Genomic DNA, 20,797 nt, shown 5'->3' with positions numbered 1-20,797 from the left:
GCAAAATACCTTTTTTTGGGGTCTGTGATAGTGGTCAGTATTATTCAACCTAATGTAGTTCTCCTCTTCCTCCTGGGTACTTGGGAAGATTTCCCAGCCCCCTGTAGCTAGGCAGGGTTATAGGACCAATTCTGACCAATGGGCCATCAGTGCAAGTGATGGAACATTTAGCAGATGTTTGAGTTCTCCACACTTCCTTTGCTGTGGTGATCCTATGTGTTATAAACAAAGATGGATTGAGTTGACCATGTCTAACAATAACCCCCTGAGGTTAGGAGTTTGTTAAGCATAGTCTGGCTTATTTTGAATAACGTTAGATCAAATTCTCTATTTGCAGAAGATGATGGCTCCAAAATTCGCAGTAGACATTGCAGACATTCCTGAGTTTAGAGCAGGTATAATGATCACGATCGTTGTAATGAAACTACAAGTTGTACTTTGAGAAAAGGAGATTGCAGCCAGGTGCATTCATAAGACAAATTAAAATGTCCATCTAAAATAAGTCTTACCTTAACTTACTCTTTTTGTTTGTTTATGGTATCACAGATTTAACTCTTGTATACTTTAAGATATATGCAAGATAGCCATGTCATTTCATTTAAGACTATAGCTCCATCAGTCTTTCTGGGATTTTGGATTTTGATGACTCTAGAACCTCAAGCTAGAATCAAGTTTCAGATAAAAAATAAAGGAGTTAGCTTCCCAAGGCTATGAAGTTTATCAAGTACATTATCAAGTACAGAAGGGATATTACTTTTCCATAGGCAGATCCTAGCCACAGACACCAGGGTTTATGAAACAGATTGTACAATTTCATGTGCATTACAGTTACTTCTTTTAGCACCCTACTTTTTATCTTTGGTGCTTTTTGTACTCAAACTGGAATTGTATGCTTGGAAAACCCCTGTTACTGACAGTAATAAAAGTCATTGAAAAATTAAGTTTATAGAGGGAGTCTTTGCCAGTGATAGGCAGATTTGAACATATTTCGAACATAGCCTTCATATTAGAAGAAATATTATTGTGCCAAGTAGACATCTGTTGAAGGAGGAAGGCAAGGACAGTATATTGTAGTGATAAGATCATGTGGTTTGCTGTTAGGTATGTGTTTGAACACCTCCTGCGTTCTTCAGAAGCTGTGCAAATTCAGGGGATATAACTGAACTCTCCCAGGGTCAATACGGTAATGAAATTGCTGCTGCTGTGGCTATAGTGCTTTGCAGGGTCTTCTTCTGTGCCTTGTGTGCATTATGTCATTTAATCTTCACCACAGTTTAATGAAGCTTAGAGTAGTTAAAGACCACACCTCCCCTCTTGTCATTGGTGTGGAGCTTCAGCTCTGTCCTAGTGTCCCTTAGTCCAGTGCTATAATCACTTTGTCAAGGGGCTTATTTATCTACAAAATAGTAGTAGCCACACTTAAATGAGGCTGGGAATTCAAGGTTAACATGCCAATGTGGTCTGGTTTTAGTGAGAGCTCTTTTCCCTGCATGCAGATGACCACCTTTTCACCAAGTTTTGTGGAAGAGAGAAAGAGTTCTGGTGTCTTATCTTCTTCTTACAAGGACACTAAGCCCATCATGACTTTATCAAAACAATCACCTTTCAAATGCCCCATCTCCAAATATTATCACATCAAAAGATCAGGCTTCAGCATATGAATTTGGGGAGTGGGGAACACAAAAGTTCAGTCCATAACAGATAAAGTGCTAAATAATGGCAGTAATTACTATTTTTTTGATAGACACAATATTACTGCTACTCATCTTTAAGAAATAGCTGTAGAAATGTAGATGTCAGCAATGGAAATCTGGTCTTCGCAGTCTCTGAGGGTCTTGCAATTAGACGTGATCAGTGTAAAACATCTGATATCAGAAAACTGGAATTCAGTTTTAGTGCCATGTTTTGCAAAATAACCTACTTGACTGTGACTCCCTTTGTCATCTGTAGCAGCTGAACTACAGAATCAACATAAGATTGGAGCATGCAGGTCCAACTTCACTCAGTAAGGAACAACTTGTACTTGGCATTCTTCTAACCCAAGTCATTCTCAAAACTAACAGTGCCTACTGATTGCTCAGAGAGAGATTTTTAAAAAATCAGGCCTGGGATCCAATCCCAGAGCAATTAATTGGAATACCTACAGGGCGAAGCCAAGGCATGAGGGTTTGTGATTCTTCTCAGATGATTCTTATATGCATCTAAGAATGAGAAATACCACAACCTGAAGGACTATGAATGGTGATGTAGCTTATTAAAAAGATTTGAAGCCTCCATTGCTCTTTAAGCAGAAGTTAAGCATACCTATAATTCCTTCATGAGACAGATTTGTAGTTACACATTAAAAAAAAAATTTATTTTTTACAAGTTTTTATTTATAAAAAAACTTCTATAAAAATACTATTTGTTCGTTAGTAATATATGTTGAGGCCTTGTTGCATATCAGCTGCTTCCCTGAGAGTTCCATATATTGTCTCATCTAATCTTCACAGCAACCCTAAAGGTAGAACTATGATTATCCTCATTTTATAGACAAAACGATGGAGATGAAGGGAGATTTGAGTTAACTCATCTGGGATGATGCAGCGGTTTTCAGGGCAGGTTTGTGAACCTCAAGACTTCAAAGGTCAGGTGTTTGCACTGCGCATCACCAGGATGAGGGTGTACGCTTTCCAGACCTATGATAACTTCATGAAGTTTAGTCACAGAAAGACTGTGGACTTGATTATTCTGGAAACAACCCCTGAGAGTGTGTCATGCTGCTATATACATAGGGCATATTTCTAGCATGTTGTGCCTCACCTGAAGTTACGTACAGAGGTGAGCAGATGGTCTCAGCCACTTGGTTTTTAAGAAATTTCTCTAATGATGGTGTCTAACTCCTTTCTTAAGTTTGGCTCTTTTTTAAGGAAGCAGTCAAGAGTTTCTTCTTCCTGGAAGAGAGGTTACCATATCTCATCACCTTAAAAATCTAGCAGCTAGGCTCCAGGCAATGTGCTGATTTTTTATGTCGGAGGAGTTGATGATGAGAACAAATAAAAAAAGATATTAATCGTGATATTAATAGTCTGGGTATTAATTAAAAATAAATAAAATTAAATCAAAGATCCAGAGCTGCAAGGGATACTACTGTTTGTACATGGGGTGAGCCAGCTTTTCTTGGGAGCACCAAGAAATGAAACAGGTTGTGACGTTAAGGAAATTGTTCCAATGTCCATAAACAGTTGAGTCTAGCCTGGCATCCTGAAAGAGGGACCTCCACTAATTGTAAACACTGTAGCCTAGAGGAATTATGTCTCCAAAATATGTTGGGAGAGGCCTCTTTGGATATATTTAGTAAAAAAGAATAACTACCCTCTTTTAGTACTTACTATGAGACAAACATGGTACTAAGTGTCTTACATGCACAGCATATTAGTCCATTATTATCCTCCTCGTGTGATGGATGAGGAGAGTGATATTTGATACTCAGAGACTTGGCCTATGCCAAGAAGTGGTGGAGCCAGGATTTGAACCCCAGTTGGCTGACGTGTGAAGCCAAGGATATAATTGTCATACTCAGCCTCGTCTTCACTGCTGTGTGTTAAGTACATTGCCATGGCTACACAGAGTAAGTGATCAGATGTACAACAAACTAAGATGTGACCTCAGTTTTCCTGCCCCCCTCCTGGAAGAGACTACTACACCACTTTTTCCTTTGATGAGGCTGAATAGCATGGGATTAAAAGTCAAGATTTATGATTGTTCTCTGGTCTTTAGAGAATTCCTGGTCCTCTCCATTTCTTTAATTCAGGGTTTTCAATGACTTCGGATACATGTACGTTTCAAGGCAGGCCAAAGTTGTGCAAAGTTGTATTCAAAGGCAAGCTATGACTGAAAGGTACGGTACGTACCTCCCTGGAGACTAGGAGGCCAAATTCTTTGCCGTGCAATCAAAAGCAAAGGATTTCCCATGTGGAGCCACAGCCAGGCAGCTTTGAACTCGGATGGTTCTGAAGAAAGAGATTATGATTAATCCTGGCACATCTCCCAACTTGGTACCTCATTGCCTGACATTCCTGGCTGCCTCTATCTAGGCATTTTTTTTTTTCCTTGAAAACTGTGGTAAAATACTTGAGAGTTTTTGTTTCTAGGTGGAAGTTAATGCTACATTAGAAAGAAATTGTAAATGGGAAGGAGAGGGAATGACTTTCTGAGTTACTCGTATTATTCTGTTTTGTTTTATGTAACCTGCTCTGAGATGAACATCTTTGGCAAAAGCAGAATGAGCTCATAGAGTTTCCCTTTGACTATTTTTTAAAGTCACATTTCAACAGAACAGATAATCTTTAGGGAGAAAAGAAATGCCTAGTATGTTCTGATCACAGATGTATGGGAAACACACCAAACTTGCTTTCACTGCAAGTTGAAGGTCTTCATCTGCCAAGTTGATTGGTTCCAAAAGCAGGTTCCCTATTGCCTGCCAGCTTTCCTCATCTGAGCCAACGGAAGCCAAAGCAACAGATTCATGGCATCAACACTGAATCTCTGCCTTGAAATCTTGCCGAGTGGAATGCGAGGGGATGAAAAGGAACAGAGGGAGCTTGAGTTGGTCTAAACTACATGGAAACCCTTGCCATGAAAATCAAACCAGATCCTTGTTGAGGGTTAAAGTCATTCGTCAAATTCTCTTCCTGTTTTCCTTTTCATGCCCTTTGTTTTGTTTGCCTGACCCTTTGACTTCATGGTTCTTATGGAATCGGAAGTAAAGCAATACCACAGAAGAAAGTGAGCTGAGCTTTGTGGTGTCCCTCACTGAGCCAAACCCAAGAAACACTGGAAATATCCATTGCCAATTTGAGCGTGTGAGATTTCCAGCCTGATAGCCAGACCAAAGAGGTTTGGAGTGATGTGTGGACCTCCTCAGTATAAACCATTGCAAGGTTTCTGTTTATTATTTCACTCATCTGTTAGCAACATTGACTTACTGGGTTAATCTTTTTTTTTTTTTTTCCAGAGTCATTAAGTAAATATACTTCCAATAATCCAAAAGATATATCTTTATAAGTTGTGATATATTATACTAATTCTTCCCCTTCCAAACAGATATCAGAGTTCAATCATAACCAGTCTGCATGTGTGATGCTGCATTTGTTAAAGACTCTAAGGCTGGGGATGCCTTGGTGACTCAGCTGGTTAAGCCGCTGCCTTCAACTCAGGTCATGATCCCAGGGTCCTGGGATCAAGTCCCGCATTGGGCTCCTTGCTCAGTGGGGAGCCTGCTTCTCTCGCTGCCTCTGCCTGCCTCTCTGTCTGCTTGTGTGTACTCTCTCTTTCTCTCTCTCTGGCAAATAAATAAAATCTTAAAAAAAAAAAAAAAAAAAGACCTTAAGGCTGATATAAGGGCAGGGGGTAAAGATGTGTTAAGGCTGTACTTGGGTGGTGTGTTAGTAAATATTTCACAATCTGATCTCCCCTAATAAAAGGCCCTAATTTGTAGTGTATGCCTTCCGTATAGTGTACTCTAACTACACCTGATCCCAAGCTTCAATGTGTTCTCACCGACCATGCAGTAGGAAAGAGAAGTTTATAATAGGCCCTTGCCGAGTGCAGTGAACTGGCTTCCAGAATACAACTCACACATCGCACCTGGCTTTTTCTTCTACAGCAGATGCATGGGGTTGTTAGGCTCCTTGGCCTTCTTTTGGGCAAATTGGGAAGAGAACTGGGGATGGGGGAGGGCATGATGACTCCATGTAACCTACATATTCATTGCCTGTTATATCATATACACACCCTGTGTTTTCTGGGTTAACACGTGTAGCTTATGGAAGCTTCAAGGAAAATCAAGATGTATGTTTCTAGTTCTCTTTTTGCATGTCTATTAAAAAGCTAAGGAATGGTTTCTCATGGGGAAATGAAAGTTGACCATTTGAAGTTAAACTGGGTCTGATTCCAATATCACTGATGAATACGGATGCTAAGATTCTCAACAAGATCCTAGCAAACAGGATCCAACAGCACATTAAAAAGATTATCTACCATGACCAGCTGGGATTCATCCCTGGGCTACAAGGATGGTTCAACATTCACAAATCAATCAATGTGATATAACAAATTAATAAGAGAAGAGAGAAGAACCACATGGTCCTCTCAATTGATGCATAAAAAGCATTTGACAAAATCCAGCATCCATTCCTGATTAAAACGCTTCAAAGTATAGGGATAGAGGGAACATTCCTGAACTTCATAAAATCTATCTATGAAAGACCCACAGCAAATAGCATCCTCAATGGGAAAAAGCTTGCAGCCTTCCCGTTGAGATCAGGAACATGACAAGGATGCCCACTCTCACCACTCTTGTTCAACATAGGATTAGAAGTCCTAGCAACAGCAATCAGACAACAAAGAGAAATAAAAGGTATCCAAATTGGCAATGAAGAAGTCAAACTCTCTCTCTTCGCAGATGACATGATTCTTTATACGGAAAACCCAAAAGACTCCACCCCCAAACTACTAGAACTCATAGAGCAATTCAGCAACGTGGCAGGATACAAAGTCAATGTACAGAAATCAGTTGCTTTCTTATACACTAACAATGAAAATACAGAAAGGGAAATTAGAGAATCGATTCCATTTACTATAGCACCAAGAACCATAAGATACTTGGGAATAAATCTAACCAAAGAGGTAAAGGAACTGTACTTGAGGAACTACAGAACACTCATGAAAGAAATTGAAGAAGACACAAAAAGATGGAAGACCATTCCATGCTCTTGGATTGGAAGAATAAACATTGTTAAAATGTCTATACTGCCTAGAGCAATCTATACTTTTAATGCTATTCCGATCAAAATTCCACCAGTATTTTTCAAAGAACTGAAGTAAATAATCCTAAAATTTGAATGGAATCAGAAGAGACCCCGAATCGCTAAGGAAATGTTGAAAAACAAAAATAAAACTGGGGGCATCTCGTTACCTGATTTCAAGCTTTACTACGAAGCTGTGATCACCAAGACAGCATGGTACTGGCATAAAAACAGACACATAGACCAGTGGAACAGAGTAGAGAGCCCAGATATGAATCCTCAACTCTATGGGCAAATAATCTTCAACAAAACAGGAAAAAATATACAGTGGAAAAAAGACAGTCTCTTCAATAAATGGTGCTGGGAAAACTGGACAGCTATATGTAGAAGAATGAAACTTGACTATTCTCTTACACCGTACACAAAGATAAACTCAAAATGGATAAAAGACCTCAACATGAGACAGGAATCCATCAGAATCCTAGAGGAAAACATAGGCAGTAACCTCTTTGATATCAGCCACAGCAACTTCTTTCAAGATATGTCTCCAAAGGCAAAGGAAACAAAAGTGAAAATGAACTTTTGGGACTTCATCAAGATCAAAAGCTTCTGCACAGCAAAGGAAACAGTCAACAAAACAAAGAGGCAACCCACGGAATGGGAGAAGATATTTGCAAATGACAGTACAGACTAAAGGTTGATATCCAGGATCTATAAAACACTTCTCAAATTCAACACACACAAAACAGACAATCATATTTAAAAAAATGGTCAGAAGACATGAACAGACACTTCTCCAATGAAGACATACAAATGACTATCAGACACATGAAAAAATGTTCATCATCACTAGCCATCAGGGAGATTCAAATTAAAACCACATTGAGATACCACCTTATACCAGTTAGAATGGTCAAAATTAGCAAGACAGGAAACAACATGTGTTGGAGAGGATGTGGAAAAAGGGGAACCCCCTTACACTGTTGGTGGGAATGCAAGTTGGTGCAGCCACTTTGGAAAACAGTGTGGAGATTCCTCAAGAAATTAAAAATAGAGCTTCCCTATGACCCTACCATTGCACTACTGGGTATTTACCCCAAAGATACAGATGTAGTGAAAAGAAGGGCCATCTGTACCCCAATGTTTATAGCAGCAATGGCCACGGTCGCCAAACTGGAAAGAACCAAGATGCCCTTCAACGGATGAATGGATAAGGAAGATGTGGTCCATTTACACTATGGAGTATTATGCCTCCATCAGAAAGGATGAATACCCAACTTTTGTAGCAACATGGACGGGACTGGAAGAGATCATGCTGAGTGAAGTAAGTCAAGCAGAGAGAGTCAATTATCATATGGTTTCACTTATTTGTGGAGCATAACAAATATCATGGAGGACAAGGGGAGATGGAGAGGAGAAGGGAGTTGAGGGAAATTGGAAGGGGAGGTGAACCATGAGAGACTATGGACTCTGAAAAACAATCTGAGGGTTTTGAAGGGGTGGGAGGTGGGAGGTTGGGGGAACCAGGTGGTGGGTATTAGAGAGGGCATGGATTGCATGGGTGTGGTGCAAAAACAATGAATACTGTTACACTGAAAACAAATAATAAAAAATAAAATAAAATAAACTGGGTCTGATTTCTGATGTGCTCCCTAGTCCTGAGGGCAGGGGGAGGGGAGCTGACTTAAAATTTCAGTTTCATTCACCATGAGTCTGCAATCTTCCTCATTCCCATCTGAGGCTACTCAAAGCAGCAGAAAGAATCTCAAGGCCCATTTCTGAGTGACAGCACTAGGAGGCAATATTCTAGTCACTGAATGTACATTATCTCTAATCCTCTTTCAACCATGTAAGGCAAAGATTATCTGCATTTTAGAAGGGAAACTGAGGGCGCCTGGGTGGCTCAGTGGGTTAAGCCTCTGCCTTCAGCTCAGGTCATGATCTCAGGGTCGTGGGATCGAGCCCCACATCGGGCTCTCTGCTTAGCGGGGAGCCTGCTTCCCCTTCTCTCTGCCTGCCTCTCTGCCTACTTGTGATGTCTGTTTGTCTCTCTCTCTCTCGAATAAATAAATAAAATCTTAAAAAAAAAAAAAAGAAGTGAAATTGAACCCAGAGAAATTAAGTTGCCGAAGTTTGCAGTGATAGACATTACAATTTAGTTACAAAGAAATGGTATAAACACTTAAAAGGTTAAAGAGATAAATAATATCAAGGCACTAGAAATCTCATGCAGTAGTCATGATTAGTTTCCAAATAAATGCCTCTGACAGCTGTCATAGGAGCTCAAAGGAAAACAAAAAAATCAATGAGTGATACATACATTGTTTCAGGGGAATACATTGAGGAATAATTTGGCAGGCTCTAGAAAGAGAAAGACATTGATAAGTCAAGGACAACCCAGAATGGATACAAGGGTGCTGTTCTCCCATGATTCATATGTAGAAGCCCTAGGGTGGGACCCTAATCCAATAGAACTGTTCTGCTTATAAAAAAGATACCAGGTTCTCTCTCTCTCATTCTCTCTCTCTGACGCAATGTGAAAACAGCAAGTCAGAGTTCTCACCAGAAACTGAACCCTGTCAGAACTTAACCTTGGACTTTCCAGCCTCCAGAACTGTGAGAAAATAGACATCTGTTGTTTAAGGAACACAGTCCAAGGTGTGTTATGGCAGCCTGAGCTAAGACAACAGGAATCATGTAAATAAAAAAGAGGAGGAAGGGATGTAGAATTGGGGAGGGTATGTGCTATGGTGAGTGCTTGAATTGTGTAAGCCTGACGATTCACAGACCTGTACCCCTGGGGCTAATTATACATTATATGTTAATTTTTAAAAAAGTTTTTTTTTTTAATTGACATTTTGACTAGTAAGGAGATAACATTGGAGTTTAATGTTTAGAAAACTATAGAGTGAAAAAGATGGAGAATAAACCAGGGTCAGGTTAAAAATGACATTGAATGCCTCTAAGAAATTAAAACTTTATCTTGTAGCAAATGTAAATACATCTTAAGTTTCTGAACAAGACACAATATTTGGTAGTAAAGCAGCACTTTAACAAGAATGATCCTCTAGGAATGAGAAAGATGAATTTTACAGAGCAGAGAGACAAGGTATAAGGTTGTTGTAATAATTCTTTCAGAGTTTGGTGCTAGACAAAAAACAATTTTCATTCTTTCTCAAAAGTAAGCTTTCTAACTCATCACATTCCTGGATCTGCCAGGAAACTCAGCAAATGCAGCAATTCTGTTTTATTTATTTGTTTCTCTCTCTTTTTAAAAGATTCATTCATTTATTTGGGAGAGGGGTGCACATGAGCACCTGGGGTGGGGGGAGCACCGGGGGTGGGGGGAGGGGCAGATGGAAAGGGAGAGAGAAACCCAAGCTGACTCCAGTCCAAGCCTGGAGCCCCGAGATCACAACCTGAGGGGAAACCTAGAGTCAGAGTCAGAGGCTTAACTGACTGCACCACCCAGGTGCCCCTCATTTATGTGTTTCTCTGACTCCGGTACATCATTTATCTGTTTTTTTTAATAGTTCTACTTATTATTCACAACAAATGTGTCACACAAACATGTCTTAAAACCTACAAAATGTCAAGCACTCTTCTAGAGGAACAAAACAGCAATACAGAACAAAGATTCCCTGCCCCATGAGCTTGTGTTCTAACAAAGAGAGACAGACAATAATCATGATCCAGAAGATCAGAGGTTATACCGTATAGAGTACACATAGTATATGATTCTATTATATGCCTCTGATATATATTAGAGTGCTTTTTCATAAGTTCTCAGGGGGGAAAAATCAGAGCAAGATAAGGGAGATTAGGTAGTATCAGGAAAGTAGATGGCAGTTCAGTGGTCAAGGCAGGCCCTTACTGAAAAGGTAACATCTAAGCAAAGACTTGAACCTGCATCTTATATTGTAAATCGATATCTCCTTTTCAAAGGAGAGTTCAAAATAATACATGAAAGAATAATTTCAGTGATCAAGCATGCAATGATAAAAGCCTATACCAGCGTTCTAGTGGTGGTGAAAAGAGATCCACGTAAGGGAAATTGGTGAATAATTGACAACTGAATGACTAACCCTTTTGCTTTTGCTCTCCATATTTAGAAAGGTGGCTGAGGTTCTAGACTTTGAGGAATGAGAAACTTACAGCTTCATTAACAAAGGTAAGGCTTTCAGTGAATGATGATAATGTACTTGTGAAATCTATGAAACCAACCCAAAAGAACAGAGAGAGAGAGACAGAGAGAGAGAAGAAGGAAAAGAAAAAAAAAAAAGAAAGAAAGAAAGAAAGAAAATTCTATTAGCAGTGAGGAGGAAAAAACTCTACTTCCCTAAACCATATTCTATGACAAACATTCTGAAATTCAGATGAATTGAGGAAGGCTGCTGAAAGCCAAAATAAATGAATATCTTCACATCTTGAATGAAGCATAAAATTCTCTAAAAATAAGTGAGAATCCTAAGGGAGCGTGGGTGGACTGAAGTAATAAACATCCCATAGGTTTTTTTTTGAAATCTGGGCTCCTATATGAGAGCAGTCTGGATTTGAATTGAAGTTAGGAAGAAATAGAAAATACTAGCTCCTGATCAAAGTCAATAGCGTGTAAGTAAAATAAATTCAATAACCTAGCAAAAGATAAATAAGATGATTTATTTTAAGCTATATCAACCTGCTTGGATAATCTGTTCACTTTAGGACAAATGTACGTCCAAGACATAACATTAAAAAAAAAATGATGATAATGAAACATATCTCATTTAAAATTCCTGACAGCCACAGATTACTTCTGCTACTCTGTAAATTATTCCTGAACAAACAGTAGAAATAGAACTATACTCATTCAAAACTGAATAATAGGACTTCTAGCCAATGTGGGATAACAGGGACCAGATTTACCCTCCCAACTGAAAAAAAAAAAAATAGAACAGTGGGTAAAATATATGGCATACTGGAATTCTATATGTTAGACATCAGGCGATAAAAGATAATGCTCAGAGTCAGGAAACAAATAAGGAAAAACCTACCATTGTTCCAATTTACTACCTGGAGAATGTTTCCAGTTTCCAGACAATGGTATGGGAAGGGAGAACCCAGGCAGGATTTTCTCATTTCTCTGAATTGAGGTGACAGATCTGGGGAGTGTGGAAGGTTGAGGAAGCTTGAGTTCACAAGGAAGAAGACAGAGACAGAAAATTGGACAGAGAAAATTCCAGAGAATTCCAGAGCATTTCCTCCAAATCATCAACTGAGTACTGATCACCACATGCATGTGAAGAAACTATACAAAATTAATAAAAGAACTGCTCTAGAGGATTGGGGGGGGACAATACTTGGAGCTCCCACTTGGCTTAGAACATTTTCTGTTACTACCAGAGTACCGAGCCTTATAATTCACTGTATTAGGTAGACAAAAGGACTTTTCTCGTACAGTGGGGGAAAATTAACACAAAACTGACTGCACTATCCTATCATATGATCTCCCTGATATGAGGAAGTGGAGATGCAACGTGGGGGGCTGGGGGGTAGGAAAAGAATAAATGAAACAAGATGGGATCAGGAGGGAGACAAACCATAAGAGACTCTTAGTCTCACAAAACAAACTGAGGGCTGCTGGGGGAAGAGGGTCAGGAGAAGGAGGGGAGTTATGGACATTGGGGAGGGTATGTGCTATGGTGAGTGCTGTGAAGTGTGTAAACCTGGCGATTCACAGACCTGTACCCCTGGGGATAAAAATACATTATATGTTTATAAAAAAACAAAAATAAATTAAAAAAAAAAAGCAAGACTTGAAAAGATCAACTTATTTCCCAGTAAGTTAACTATGTCCCAGGACAAAGTTTTGGAATATTTATAGGGGTACAAATCATATCCAAGTCACATTAAATGCAAATGTCAAAAGAACTGATTTAAAAGTTCTAGATTGCAGATTGGACAAAAAGTGTACTCCAACTACATGCTTTTTATAACGGAGCATTTAAAATGTAAAAAGGTTAAAGGTAAAAGTTGGAAAAAGGTACATCATGTGGACATTAATTTGAAAAATCCTGGTGAGGTTATATTAATATCAGACAAAGTCACTTCTAGAGGGAATAAAATCACCAGTGATAAAGAGGGACACTTCCAAATGGCAAAGTGGTTAATTTATCTAGGGGACATGATGGTCAGTGTCAACGGACTTAATTAATAACAGCTCCATAATGCATCAAGTAAAAAAGTGGGTAGTTTTCAGTCAATATTTTTTGACCACTTTTTCTGCCCTGCCCACTTTCTCTTCTTCTGGGACTCAGATGATCTGATTGTTAGATTTTTTTTTTTTTTAATCTTTTGTTATGTGCTGTTGGTCCTGGAAGCACTGTTCAATAATTTTTCTTTCTATTTTTCTCTGCTTGTTCAGATAGGCTAATTTCTAGTTCATTTTCCAGTTTACAGCTTCTTTCCTTTGTTGTCTCCATCCACCTTTTGAGCCCACTCACTGATTTTTTCTTTTTTAATTTTGGCTATGATATTTTTCAGTTCAAAGCTTTCCATTGGATTGATCCTACAATTATAGAGAGAAGATTACACGTATTTTTGCTACACAGTCACACACATTATTGCAAATAGTTCTGACATAGTGACTCCCCAGGTGTAATCCCAGATTAACAGAGATGGTCTCAGGGGCCTTGCTGGACAGTCACACTAAAGCCACACCCCAGAATTATGCGGTCAGGAGTTCTGATGTTGGAACCCAGCTGTCTTATTTTAACAAGCCCTCTAGTGATTACCATCTAAGCTAAGGCTTGAGTCCATTCTTCCCAGAACTTGATTTCTAATATTTCCTTCCTACTCCTCCCCACCCATGTGCACATGTGTGCGCACGCGTGTGTCCCCACACACACGCCCGCATGCACGCCATGGCTTCTGCTGGACCTTGAGGGATGTCCACCTTACTGCCAGCCAGAACAACAGGCCTAGGTTGAAGTAGGGAGCTCTTTAATAGAAAATAAAATGGTTTGGCTGATACATAATGAGTAACGATAAATAAGAGAGCTTTTATTCCTCACTCACCTACACTATTATTAGTAGTGCTCATAGTTCAAGCTACGAACGATACGTTCAGGCTATGAACAATACAGAGATTTTTGAAGGGGCTGAGTGAAAATCACCCTTCCTCCTCTGGCTGCTTCCTGCTCCCAAGTTCTGTGTGATTTGAGAAATCTGACAAAAGCATGAGCAGATGAAGTGCAGAGTCAACTGACAAGAGACCTTGCCCATTGAGAGCAAAATTGCATGTGTTCACACCTACCCTCCTGGATAGACCTTGGAAATGCCCACCCAAGTATAAGTTCCAATACACAGAGTGTGCCGGCTACTCAGATCTTTTCCTCCCACAGGACCTGATGGGGAAGAAAGAGGAAAGAATCCCAGTGTTCTTGCTGGGGATTTTTGCTAGTTCAGCCCCTCCCATGTGAGAAGCCTAAGCTATTGCTCACTTCCTTTGTAACAGCTTTTCACACCACAGATAGGAGTAAAGAGTGGGGTAGGGGGCGAGGACCAGGGGTGGGGGAATCCCAGAGTCTTTAGGAAACCAAAATAGCCCGGTAAGGATACTCCTTGCTGACATTTACTGTAGCTTACTATGAATAAACTACTCTTCTTTGTGGCTCATACACATAACCTTTGGTATACTTATTTTTTTTTAACTATCCATTATGTAAATGTATTGCTAAACCCATTTTGCAGATGGGGAGACTGACACTAGGAAGTTAGAAATGGTTCCAGCATAGAGATGGAAGTAGAGCCATTAAAGAGAATCCAGTAGCTGCTGCTTTTATAGCCAGCTTAGTGTTATAACTCAGCTCACATTAACCAGGGAAACAAACGATCAAAATAAGAGTTTCTTATTAAGGGCGGGTGGCAGTTTGAAAAATCTGATGACACTTGATAGGGGCGTCTGGGTGGTTCAGATGGTTAGGCATCTGCCTTTGGCTCAGGTCATGATCTCCAGGTCCTGGGACCCAGCCCCACATCAGGCTCCTGGCTGGCTCAGTGGGGAGCCTGCTTCACCCTCTCCCTCTGCCTCTCCCCTGCTTGTGTGCTCTGTCTCTTCTTTCTCTCAAACGAATAAATAAAATCTTAAAAACAAAAACACTCGGTAGAAAAAACATTAGCAGCTGGAAACAGAGTCGCATAAGCTTTCATTTTATTTAGAATATCTTATTTCTCTTGGGCATTCTTTCACTCTTCTTCTCCTTACCAAGTTACCTTAGTAGTTACGGGTACACCTATTCTCTAGTTTTGTTTCTGTTGTCAGTCCACAGGTAACCTGTGAGAAGACTGAGAGCTCTGTGAGAGAGACCTTTTGAATTTCCTCACTTTTGTATTTCCAGTGTCCAGAATATACTAACTAATGTTGTCTTGAGGTGTTAATGTTTTATATGAAAATAAGAGCTTCTTACAGAGTTTCTCTTCATAGGTAACCCCAGAAATAATTGTTTTCTCTGATGAGCCTAACCCAGCCACTGTATATTTAAGATTTCAGCTAGAATCAATGCTAAGGCCCTTCTTGTTATAATTAATTGAACACAATGTCTGAGACCTCAAACTTGCCTAACCTTCAATTCCCTTTATTGCCCTCTCTTTATTGCTTCTAGAACAACTATCTCTATGTGCTCCCCCACTGGGAGTGCTCTCACATAATTTAGCTCTCCCTTCCCAGAACTCCAAGTGCTGAAAACTGGAAATGATCTTGTCTGGGGCATGTGAATATATGTGCTCATGAGAAATCAACCGAGCTGAGAATATCCACTCAGGCCATAACTTTAAATCCACTGTGTGCTAAGAAAAACAGTCTCCATGGTAGGGTGAAGCCTGCATATGCTAACAGAGCTATTGTTTTTCCAAATTTCTGATTCTTATCCAAGCAAACCCACTCTTTTCTAATATATTAAGTTGTCATAAGAAATGTGCAGCATTACAATCTGGTTCATCTCTAAGTGTCTGTAGGGTATTTGTTTCTCTGTCAATTCCTTGGCTTTTTCCTAGAAGTCAGAGGGATATAAATACCCAAGGCAGAACTCCTTGGGAAATGCCTCCATGACCAGACTTGTGGGAAAGTTCAGGACCAGATGGTATTAAAGAAATTATGGTAATTGCCCTCAGATGCCCTTTAAACCCAACCAGCATCCTGGAATACAAGAGGGATGGGATTTGTGTCCTAGCGCTCTTAAAGCCAGGTCTATACCTCTTGTTTTAGAAACACTTTGTGTGTGTGTGTGTGTGTGTGTGTGTGTGTGTGTGTGTGTGTTTCTGGTACTCAGAAAGCACAATTACTTCAGCACAAAATCTCTCCTCTCCTCTTGGCTTCTACCTGCTGTCATCCAATGAAACTTTATATAGATATATATATCTTTCTTTGTAATTACATAACTTATCTCTGAAAGGTCCTATGTTGCATTTCTGAAAGCTCTGTTATGTAGGAACTTAAAAGAAACTTTTTTATGGGATGTCTCTGCTACAATGCCAGACTGAAGACTTCTTTTTTAGGCAAGTAAGTTTTAAGTATTGCTTGGCTTTGTACACTTCCATTTAACCCCTTCAACGACCATGGCAATATTACAATGAAGTTTTGTTTTCTTACCAGAACAAGGAAGTGTTGTTTTCTTACCAGAACTTAATCATGGAAGACTTATTCACAGATGCACATGGAGCAGATGATGCCTTTTGATCATGCAAAGAAGTTCATCTCAGGTCCCTTAGTGTCTTAGAAAGACAACAAATTTGCTACCCTGTTTAAGTGCAAAGTTTATGTGAATCTCATGTAAAAAGAAAGGAAATTCGAAAGCAGCCTAGTCTTTTACAGGTCTACCTAAAAAGGTCAGAAGAAAAGATCCACGAATAATCCAAGAAACCTAGGATTTGTTTCTCAGATGAGTGTGTCTTCACCATCTCTTCTGTTCTTCAACAGCTACCCTTCTATATATCTGCCTCTACTTTCTCCTCCAGTATAGCCAATTGGTTAGAAAATTCTAATTAATTCTTTAATATAGCTTTTCCCTTTGCACTTGACCTGCCAACTTAGTCTCTGCCTTCCAATCTATCTTCTGAGGTATTTCCACAGCCTGATTCCTGTTAGTGCTGATCCAAGTTCTCTTTTCATGGAATTGCCAGTAACTTCTGTCAAGCAAAACAATAACAACAACAACAACAAAAACAGAACAAAACCAAAAAAGCAAACAAACTAACCATGTTACTTCTGTAAGAAACACTCTTAGAAGCCTGTTGCCAATGTTTGTGGTGCATCTCAAATAGAAAAGCCTGTGTATCCCCAGAAACAAAAGCATACGCCCAGAAAGTCTGTGACTCAAAGCCTGGGACGCCTTCCTGGAATGTCCGTTCAGCCAAAATTCAGCCCCCATGCATTGCCTACCCCTTGTGCCTCAGACACAATAAATGTTACTCAGTAAATTATAATCTCAAGTTTTTAAATTAAAAAAAACTGTAACATAAAGTTTTGAGACAAAAAAAATGATTCTAGATAAGTTCGACTTTTTCATTGAGAAACCCTGGGGTAAACGCTTAGACTCCCTCAAGCAATGAAGTGCACCTACTTCACTATCAGAAATATTTTGGAAAATCATAAAAACTCCAGTTCCTTCACTGGGACGTCAAAGTTGCTCCAAACAAGACGTTACATTACATTTTCACTGCCATCTAGCAGCTTTACACAGCTGTGCAGATGTCATACACACCCAAGACAACGTTTGTGCCATAGATATTAAATCTACTTTACATGAACTTCATCTTCCCTTTTCCTATCTAACTCACTTTCATTCCTCAATCTTCATGTATCCCTTGCATGGAAACTTATTTTAATTCCTTCAATCAAATCTTCCTTACATTTTTTTCTCACAGAAAAAAAAAAAAAAACTTTATCATGATTTTTCTGAAAATTTATGGCAGGAGAAAACAAGACAGATCTAGAATGGGGGAGGAGGGAAGATCACTGGTATCCTTTACAGTGTTTCTTTCTAGGTTATCTGTGCTTTTCACTGTCTCTGAACTATTTAAGACCAGTCATAATGTGGGGCGCCTGGGTGGCACAGTTGGTTAAGCATCTGACTCTTGGTTTAGGCTCAGGTCATGATCTCAGGAATGTGATCTCAGGGTCGTGAGTTCGAACCCCAAGCCAGACTCTATACTCAGCATGGAGTCTGCTGGAGATTCTTTCTTCCTCTCCCTCTGCCCCTCCTGCTCTGCCCTCTCTGTCTCTCTCAAAAAAATTCATTTTTTTAAAAAAGACAAAACATAATGTAAACAATTCTTTTTGAGAAATGCAAATAAATTGGGTCCTAGTAGAATGCAATCGACTATTGTCCTGTGGATAAACCAGTTTGCACTGATTTATAGATTTGTTTTAGCATTTTTTATTGCCTACAGTTGTGTAGTTTTTTTGAAAATTCTGCTCTGAACTGGTTGTAACATCTTACCAACTCCCTCATTAATGAATTTAATAAAATCTTTTACATGTGTTCATGGTACATTTTTGAGAGCCATGTTTTTTTATCTTTTAAAAAATGTTATCCTTTAGTACGCATATTACCTTAGTATTATAGTTACCATCTGTTCCACTAAATTACAATTTCCCGAGGAGTGGGGTGACAAGATAATAACTCAATAAATGTTAAATAAATACAAAGAATAAATGCCCTATTTTTGTGCTTTTAGATGGGACCTGAAATAAGAGAAGTCAGTAGCTCAGCTGTTGGTCACATTTTATAAAGTATAGATAGATTTCTTTTGAGAATCTGTTCAAAGTGTGGAACTTCTTACCAGAAAAGAACACATATGTATAGACAAACATAAAACAATGCATGTCATTTTAGTGGCTTAATGGTATTTCTACCCCCATTCTTCTTCCAAAAACTGCTTTAAATGCTGTCTTGCCAGCTTTGCAAAGTGAGCCATATTTTGAAACCCTCACCCTCAGTTGTATCTCTTCATCTAAGAAAAACAGTTCAACAAAAACAAAGCAGCAGCTTCTGTCTCACTTTAAAACCAGTATTACAATAGTCATGACGACAAACACCATTCATGAGTTTATAGCAGAGAAATTTTCAAAAATTCCTATCCTCACCCAGTTCCTCCACAATTGCTTAAGACCAAATGACTAAATATGATTCAAGTACATGGATAAACATGATACATGCCGAATAGAGAGGTCATAAAAATATATGAGTAGCTACAGCTTTTGGAGAGGAATCAAATGACCCAGTGAGAAGAGACATTTGCCCTCTAAAGATGTCTCATTTTTTAAGAAACATGTACACCGTTGTGGGAGATTATATTATCTGTTAAAGAAGAAAACAAGAGCCCAGGTAACTTAGAATACAGGCTCTGTTCACTGTTATTGCCTCAGTATGATATTCTTGTTTATAAAGATGAACATGTCATATTCTATGGATAGTGTCGACCAATACAATGGAATAGTTACCGGGAAGTTTAGTTCCTCATTCTTCTGATTGTCAAGGAGAATGTTACGGGCACCTGGGTGGCTCAGTGAGTTAAAGCCTCTGTCTTCCACTCAGGTCATGATCCCAAGGTTGTGGGATAGAGCCCCCAGTTGGGCTCTCTGCTCAGTGGGGAGCCTGCTTCCTCCTCTCTCTCTCTGCCTGCCTCTCTGCCTATTTGTAATCTCTGTCAAATAAATAAATAAAATCTTTAAAAAAAAGAGAGAGAATGTTAGGTCTTTTGGTATAGTGGCATAGACGAGATTCATTTGTTTTGTTGGAAAAGAATTCTATACTGTCAGCTAGGATACAGTGTTACCTTTTATTTCCTTTGATTAAAATAAAATGAACATATAGATTGAACTTCTTCCTGAGTGTGGCACGGTAATATCATTTTCCTCGTTCATTTTTCTGGATCATTTTCATTATTAACCTGGACTGTATCTGGGAGCTGAATAAAAGCAGTTCAAGGGTATGCTAAATGCTGTAGCTTTGCTTGGGGAAAATGCCCAGGAAACAAACACCATTTTAAAGCATTAGAAGACTATATTCCACTAAGAGTGGTTTCATGTACTCGCTGCTATGACCCGATACCAAAATCGATAGCTTTTTTAAAAATATTTTATTTATTTATTTGACAGAGAGAGATCACAAGCAGGTAGAGAGACAGAGAGAGGGGGAAGCAGGCTCCCTGCCGAGCAGAGAGCCCGATTCGGGGCTCGATCTCAGGACCCTGGGATCATGACCCGAGCCGAAGGCAGAGGCTTTAACCCACTGAGCCACCCAGGCGCCCCCAAAATCGATAGCTTTAGAGCTTATCAAATCATGGGTTTTTCTTAACTGAGTTTGAATCTGTCCAATCTCTTATTGAGTTCTGATTTAAATTGCTGTGCTCATGTCAATGACTATATTCAATGACAGAGTACAGAATTAGAAACTATTCATTTTTCAGTGCCTTTTAATACCTAGGGAGCCAATGAAAGGATCTTTCCTTTCCAGATTATTTGCTGAAATTTTATAACCAAAATATAAATGAATTAGTAGTACTTCTATTTATACACGTAAATGACCTATCAGAAATTTTATTTCTATTTCCCCTTTTCTCCCAAAATGCTGATGAGTTCAAGCAAAATCAATGAGAGATTTTCTTTTTAAACCTATGGAAGAAGGTAGAAGGCTGTTGTATGTGTGTATATATGTATTTTTCGAAGCCTGGGACACCAGAGATAGTCACTTTGACAGTTAGTTGACTCTTTAAGTTTGGATCAGAAGCCAGTTTTTAATAAAAGATCTCATGAAACAGATATTCTTATAGTCATTCATTCTTTGTTCTTTTGTACCTCTTATTCCTCATATCCATCCTTTATCCACTTTTGGGGAGGCTGCCTTCCAAGTTAGCCTCTTTCCTCAACACTTTGGGAATTGTTGCAGTGGCCACAGTAATATATTCTTACTAGTTGAGTAACCAACCAACCATTTGCATCAATGACTTGTGGTATTTAAGAGTTGAGC

This window comes from Lontra canadensis, unplaced genomic scaffold, assembly GCF_010015895.1.
Source record: "Lontra canadensis isolate GAN:19392208 unplaced genomic scaffold, GSC_riverotter_1.0 scaffold203, whole genome shotgun sequence".
In the NCBI taxonomy this organism is placed as follows: Eukaryota; Metazoa; Chordata; class Mammalia; order Carnivora; family Mustelidae; genus Lontra; species Lontra canadensis.
This window is presented reverse-complemented; position numbering follows the sequence as displayed.